The sequence below is a fragment of the Corvus hawaiiensis genome, chromosome 26, assembly GCF_020740725.1.
Source record: "Corvus hawaiiensis isolate bCorHaw1 chromosome 26, bCorHaw1.pri.cur, whole genome shotgun sequence".
In the NCBI taxonomy this organism is placed as follows: Eukaryota; Metazoa; Chordata; class Aves; order Passeriformes; family Corvidae; genus Corvus; species Corvus hawaiiensis.
In genome coordinates, this window is record NC_063238.1 from 8,357,644 (window position 1) to 8,365,248 (window position 7,605).

Genomic DNA, 7,605 nt, shown 5'->3' on the forward strand with positions numbered 1-7,605 from the left:
TGGGTCCTGACCTGGACCCTATGCCTCAGAAACCCTCAGGAAAACCCTAAATGTTCACCTGGCGGGTGCGTACAGATTCCTAGAGGTAGGGGGTGGGGTTATGGGAGGGGTGGGGGTGTGGCATGAGGGGAGGGGCCTGAAACCTGACACCTGGCGCTATCACCTGACACCTGTAACCTGACATCTGGCACTGTCACCTGACACCTGGCGCTGTCACCTGATGCCTAGCACTGATCCCTACCTGTGTCACCTGGCCCCTGATACCTGGCACCTACTGCTGACCCCTGACCCCTACTGTGGTCATCTGGCCCCTGCTACCTGGCTTCTACTCCTGATGCTGGTGTGTGGCACCTAACGTGGCACTGGCCCCTGGCCCTGTGCCTCTGTGTTCCCTGCCTCTGTCCCTCTGCCCCCTCCACCCTATGTAGTACTGTCCCACTTGGCCCTTGAACCTTACCTGCTGGTCTCTGGCCTGCGTGCGTTGTCCCTTGTGTGGCGGGCTCCTGGCGTGGTCCTGGCGTTGTATTGGTATTGGGGCTATAGGGTTAGGGTCAGGGCTAGGGCTAGGGCTAGGGTTAGGGGGTTGGGGTTAGGGTTGGGGGTTAGGGATCATGGTCAGGGTCAGGGCTAGGGGGCTAGGGGGCTAGGGGTTAGGGTTTGGGGTTAGGGTTAGGTGGGGCGGGTGCTGGCATTGGCTCAGCATTTGGGATTATTACCTCCAGCTGTGGGGAGGGTTCTGACATTGGCTCAGCATTCAGGGTGATTGCCTCCGGCTGTGGGGAGGGCTGCTGCCTCTGGCTGCTTTTGGGGAGAAAGGGGTGTTGTTTGGGATCCTGGTTAAGGTTAGGTTTAGGGAACAGGGCTTGTGTTTGTTGTGTAGTGTGTGATTTTAGAGCCCTTTCTCTTTATTCCCTGGACTCCCCCCGGGCTCTTGGCCTTTATTATGTCCCCCTGGAATGTCCCCCTGGGCTTTTGGCCTTGTGTCCCCCTGCAGTGTCCCTCCTTGGCTGCCACCCTCTGTGTGTTTTTCTAACCTTTTTTGTGTGGGTGTTGTCCTTCCATGGGGGCTGCGGTGTTCTGCTGGTGCTGGGGGGTCTGCCTGCTGCGGCTGGATGGGCTAAAATGGTGGCCTGAGGGGTGCTGTGGGGTGGCGCATAAATGGCGGGAAGGGGGGGCTTGCGGGGGAGGGCACCCTGAGGGGAGCCGCAACGGCGGGAAGGGGGGCCGTGAGGCGGGAAGGGGTGGGGGTACCCTGAGGGGAGCCGCAATGGCGGGAAGGGGTGCCGTGAGGCGGTGGGGGGTACCCTGAGGGGACCCGCGGGCGGCAAGGGGTGGGGGGTACCCTGAGGGGAGCCGCAATGGTGGGAAGGGGTGCCGTGAGGCGGCGGGGGCTGCCCTGAGGGGACCCGCGGGCGGCAAAGGGTGGGGGGTACCCTGAGGGGACCCGCAAAGGCGGGAAGGGGTGCCATGAGGTGGCGGGGGCTGCCCTGAGGGGACCCGCGGGCGGCACGGGGTGGGGAATACCTTGAGGGGACCCACAGGATCCAAGCATCTCTAACTTTTAGAATAGTTTCACTCTCAGGTTTGAAGAGCGTGAGCCTGGAAAGCCAAGAGTCTAAATGTTCAGATGTCTGCTACCCAATACTAGACATGAACTCATGTCTCTCATAGCAACATCAGGCTTTTTCGCTAAGCCAAGTGCTGGAAGTAGAATTTCTTCTGCAAAACTACTGTGCTTCTGCTGCTTGTTCCATTTAAGACAGTTTCCTCCATCGGCCCTGCCTTGATTGAATAGTTCTTTCTCTTCTAACTAGAAGCTCCAGGTTCTCTTCTTACAAGTTGTCTTTGTTTTCTTTGCCAACAGACAGGAGTCCCTGCTTCCCCAGAGCCACGTCGATCTGCAGAACCTGCTTGTGGCTGAGGATGCAGATTGCCACAAAAGGCCTAGGAGTAAAAATTGGAGCCAGGCCGTGTCCAAGAAGATTATCCCAGAGAAAAGCATCATAGGAGCAACAAGTGTCCTGGAGCTGCCAGTTGCCAGTCCATGACTCCAAGGATGCTGCGGCGCTGCCAAAGGTGAAGAGGCTCAGAGAGCTGCCAGACAAGATCCTCCAGAAGAAAAGGCAGAGCTACGACAACAGGGAGTAATACTTAATACCCATTCTCCTTTCAATTCTCCGGTGTGGTCAGTGCGAAATCCTAATGGGAAGTGGAGGCTGACAATAGATTTTCGGAGGCTAAATGCTAACACAGACCCTCTTACAGCAGCAGTCCCCAATCTAGCAGAATTAATAACATTGATTCAAGAAAAGGCTCATTCAATCATGCCACCTATAGATGTCAAAGACATGTTTTTTATGACACCTTTACAGCCAGAAGATATGGACCGTTTTGCTTTCGCATGGGAAGGACAGCAACACACTTTCACTAGGCTTCCCCAAGGGTACAAACATTCTCCTACCCTGGCTCATCACGCTTTAGCCCAAGAGTTCGAAAAAGTACCCAAAGCGGACAATCTAGCTGTTCATCAACACATTGATGATATCCTTGTGGGAGGAGATGAAATAGAAGAAGTGAGAGATACCCAACAGAAAATAACCTCCCACTTAGAAAGCCTTGATTTGCAAATTCCCTCAGAAAAAACCCAAAACCCTTCACACGAAGTGAAATTTTTGGGAATTTGGGGGAAAGGAGGTATGACACGTATCCCACCTGATACCCTAACCTCTTTAGATCAGATTAAAATGCCTGAATCCAAAAAAGATCTCCAACATGCTTTAGGATTATTAGTGTTCTGGAGAAAACACATCCCAGATTTTCCATAATTGCCAGACCTCTTTATAACTTGTTAAGAAAAGGGACAAAATGGGAATGGAGTGCTTCTCAAGAAGAAGCACTGCAATTGTTGGTTTTTGAAGCAACAGCCTCCCCAAGCCCTGGGCCTTATTCATCCTACAGATGCTTTTCAGGTGGAATGGGGATTTGTCTCCTCAGGGTTGTCAGTACACATATGGCAGCGGGGTCCTGAGGGTCCAACGAAACCTGCTGGTTTTTACTCCCGTGGCTTTAAAGATGCTGAAAAAAGGTACACTACCTGGGAGAAAGGATTGTTTGCGGTTAGCTTGGCTCTCCTAGAAGTGGAGAAGATTGCACAACAACAACCAGAGAGTCATGTGAGAACACACAGATTCAGCAGGTGTGTCACTATGGTGGGGACTATAAATAGTGTAAGTCCAGCTCAGATGCTCATGTTTGTAATCAGATCACGTCAGGATTTTTTAACTGAGTGAAAATATGTCTTGCACTGTTGAATTATATTATACTAAAATGAATCTATAGTTGTGTGAGCTTCAGATATGTTTTACCAGATATGGGACTTCTCCCAAAAGTTTTTTGCTTTTCGTGGTATGCATAGCACAAAGCTACTGCTTTGTACCCAGCCATTCATTCTTGACTATATAGATGAGCCTTACAGCAGAGGAAATTAGTGATCACATGAGATTTATCTACTTGTTTATTAGTTACTAACCTGTCAGCTGGTATGAATTTACAGGTTACAAATTAGAAGATAAACAAAACAGGTTTTCATTTGTAAGTAATTCATATATCCTGCTTTTTAGGTCGAAGTAAGTAATGAACATGGACTCAAGACTTCTGCTGCTGTAGCTGAAGAAACAGATTTTAGAAGAAAAGACCAACCTTGTGACTCATCGTTCTGGAAGAAGCCCACCACATCCGTTCCTCACGGCATGTGGATTGTTCTTCCCACAGGCTCAGTGTCATTATCAGAGTTGTTATTTCGTAGATCCTTGTAGATGATATTGAATTTTTAAATAATTTACTTATATGGACACTTGTAAATTGTAAATTCTTTTCTTTTTTAATTTCAATATTTTTACAATGTTTAGTGTTGAGGCATGAAAAGAAAACAACCTGCGAAAACTAGAAGGAGGGTGAGTCTTTCTCAAAAAACCAGTATTTTTTGACTGAGAGGATCATACTGTGCCTGGACAAGATTGTGTCAGTAAACAGTAATTTTGACTCCAAAATATGCAGCAGGAGTCAAACCCTAGCAGTGTACAAGTGATCATTTCAATGTTGTATTTAGAATTCACAATGTCCACTCCTTGCATTGTTTGAACTGCTGAATGCAGTAGGGACTGATCTATGACTCTTCTTACCCAGATGTGCAAACACTAATGTACTCACCTAATTATTGCAATTCATATATGACTTCTCCTTTCCTAATCTCCTTTGCCCCAAGTCCATCACAAGTAGCTGTCTGTGATTTGAAGAGAAGTAGGAAAACTGCTCAATGGATGTCGGTCTCTAGGAACCTAGGGCTGTTTAGATGTCTGTGATTTGCACATTTTTAAACTCCTTTCCTCCCTTCTCCCAGGAAGAAGCCAAGCATGAATGTACAGTACAAGGCACCAACTGAAGCCTTAGAAGCCTCTGGGGACTAATTTTTCTCTTAATTTAAAAGTAAACAAGCAAAACTGAAAAATGTGTGTAAAAATTTGTAAAGTTATTTGTAAATACTTCTAGACAAAGAACATGTATGTAACTGTGGTATTTTGTTTTCTATTGTGTCACCACTAGCATAAAGTGATACACAAAGCTATTTTCTCTGGAGAGCTGGGAGTCTTTTTTAACAGAACACTTTGTTTCTTTCATCTTAGTTACCATATAAAGTGCTGTGTAGATTTGTATGCCCCAGAGAGTCACGTCTCTCCGCAGAGCCTATGTGCCTCAACATTGAGCAGAAACATCATGAGGGTTTTGAGGCTGCTTGTGGTTTCGCACTTTTCTTGCTTTATCATTTAATTGGTGGGACAGCCAGGAAGGCTGTTCCTTCTGGTATGTGTTTCTCTACCTCCACACCAGAGGCTGAACAGATGCCCATGAAGTTCCTCCACAGATACCCTAAGAAGTCTTCAGCTGATCTAAACAACATGTAGGTCCTAAATTTACAGTCTTCTCTTGTATCGTGTGTTTTCAAGTCTGAGCAGATGAGAGCTAGAAGAAATCTTGTCTTGATTCTTTCCCTCCTAAAATCTGTGCTATTTACCAATATGAACCTATTGGGGATGCTAATAAGTACAATGGAAGTAGAGTATATAGTTTTCAGGTGACAAGGGTCTTGTGGTACATGCACCTGCTTTCCAGCTGGTTAACTTAAAGACCTCACCAACTTTGGAGAAAACACAACCTGAACTTCAGTTAACCTTCCCTGAAACTGAGCGTGAAGTAAGTATTAAGACAAAGTCAACAAGAAGTGGCAACTGAAAAAAAACCCCCCTCTTTAGTGTTTCTGGGGCTGGATATACCTCAAATAAAAGCCTTCAGCTGAACCCAGTGCTGCTCTCAGGACCAGGTGGGAAGAACAGGAATGAGTGCTACACCCCCCTTGATGACAGTTCTGCACAGTTCTGGTAGGGGTTTGGAAGTGTGTGTTTGATTTTCTGCTGGACCATGTTTTACAAAATTGTCTGAATGTGTCTAAAACCTGTCTTTCCATAGGTTCTTCAGAACTGTGTACATGTCACAAAACTTCTGCAAAAGACGAACCTGAGTTCTCTTCCATTTGAAATATTGTTCACTTTTTAGCTGGGGAACACAAACCAGTATATCCCAGATGCACTTAAAATCTCAGAGTCATTACCAATACAGTGAGTGTGCCATCTGTCTCACTTAACGAACAGAACAATCCTGACTGAGAGGAATTTGTCTTCATTAGAACCAGCCAAAATGCAGACTGAAATGCCAAAGGAAACTGTCATTCTTTTCTAAACTGAGACACCCAAAATAGTATCAATCAACTTGTACATGTTGGGGTAAAAAAATCTTGAGAATAATAAATGCATTTGACTGTTAATTGCTGTGTCCTGCAATATAGTAGGACTTACTGGCAAACATTTTTGTAGGAAGCCTTGAGTAGCAGTTCTTTTATTCTGGCAAAACATACTCTCAGTAAGGTTCTAGGTGAGTCCCAGATCAGCCAGCTGCACAGGAAATAAATGTTGACTCTTGAAATAAACTTGGATAGTTTTCTTAAGCTTAACTGAACCATGCAATTTCAGGAAATAGCTAGGTTTGTACTGCAAAACAGAATTTGCTGACAATCTTAAACCTCAGAGATTATCAGTTGCTACAAACTGTTCTGGTGGCATTAATAAGTCATACTGTTACAATTTAGGCCAGCTGAAGATATGTCCTTCAAACTTTTAGACTTTTTTTGCCTGAGTTTCTTCTTAATTCCAGTTTTTTAGAGAAACAGATTTGCCATAGTACTTTAACAGACAGTAAAACTGGGGATGTGACCGCAGAAATATGGCACTACATGTTCACTAAGGACTGAGCCAGGTACCACCAGTTTCCTAAAAGACCAGCTGATGTCTTGAGGATCTGAAAACAAAAACTGTAGCAAGAAATTAACAGATTTTTGCCTGGTGCAGTGACATACAGTGACTATATATTACAATTTCTGTAATTATTGGTTGTACTCTTCCACATCCATAGAGATTTTTAACATAAAATTTGAAGTAAATTTTTTGAAATTCAGTTTTGATCTGAAGGTACTCTCTAAAATGAAAGAGTTTACAGCCTGGATTACTGTGGTTTTTTAGTGCTAAGATATGTCATTATTATAGTTAATATTCAACAGAGCTCTACCAGTTAAACCTATGGGAATTGATGCCTGATTTTATCCAATAACTGCTTGTTTTCAGTAGTGCAGAGGATGACATTGTCCAGAGAAGGGTAACAAAACTGGTGAAGTTTCTGGAGCACAAGTCTTATGAGGAGTAGCTGAGAGAGCTGTGGCTGTTTAGGCTGAAGAAAAGGAGTCTCAGGGATGACCTTATCACTCTCTACAACTCCCTGGAAGAAGCTTGTAGCCAAGTGGGGTTCAGTATCTTCTTCCAGGCAGCTGGTGATAGGATGAGAGGACAGTCTTAAACTGCATCAGGGGAGTTTAGGTTGGACATCAGGAACAATTTCTTCACAGAAAGGGAGATTAGACATTGGAATGGGCTGCCCAGGGAGGTGGTGCAGTCACCATCCCTGGAGGTGTTTAAGGAAAGACTGGACATGGAACTCAGTGCCATGGTCTAGTTGAGGTGGTGGTGTTCGGTCACAGGTTGGACTCAATGACCTCAGAGGTCTGTTCCGACATAATTGATTCTGTGACTCTTTGATTAAGAAGATGGTATTTACCATATATTATTAATTGGAGTTTGAAGCTAGGGGTATGGTTGCTGGTTAGCATGCAACAATACTAACTTTTCCTGTTTAAAACCTGAGAACACATAGTTGGGCCACTAAAAAGCCTGTAGTTTTGCACCAAAAAATGGCAGATTTTGGCCCAAACAACTTCAAGTGCAGGCTTTCTTCATTCACATGCAAGCCTATTCTTCATGTTTGGATCCTGAGTTTCACCTCATCCTCCAGCTGCCCACAGCTCAGGCGTTGCAACACCATTGTCTCCTCTGAGCACCACGTTGGCAGGTGCAGCCTTTGCTCAACACTGACTGCAGTGTGCTTCTCTGCACCCAGCTGCCTGCTGGTCTTTCACATGCGGATTATCGAGTTGAAAAAGCCAAC

General features: G+C 45.5%; 1 long non-coding RNA gene across 1 annotated transcript in view; it reads left to right on the plus strand.

The window, feature by feature from the left end:
- LOC125317405 overlaps nt 1–4,624 on the plus strand; it is a 5,043-nt gene extending 419 nt beyond the window's left edge. The window contains exons 1-3 of the long non-coding RNA XR_007200060.1: nt 1–65; nt 1,865–2,144; nt 3,621–4,624. The exon at nt 1–65 is cut by the window's left edge and continues 419 nt beyond it. This is a non-coding gene — a long non-coding RNA (uncharacterized LOC125317405). The remainder of the gene's footprint in view (nt 66–1,864; nt 2,145–3,620) is intronic.
- The last annotated feature ends 2,981 nt before the right edge of the window (nt 4,625–7,605 follow it).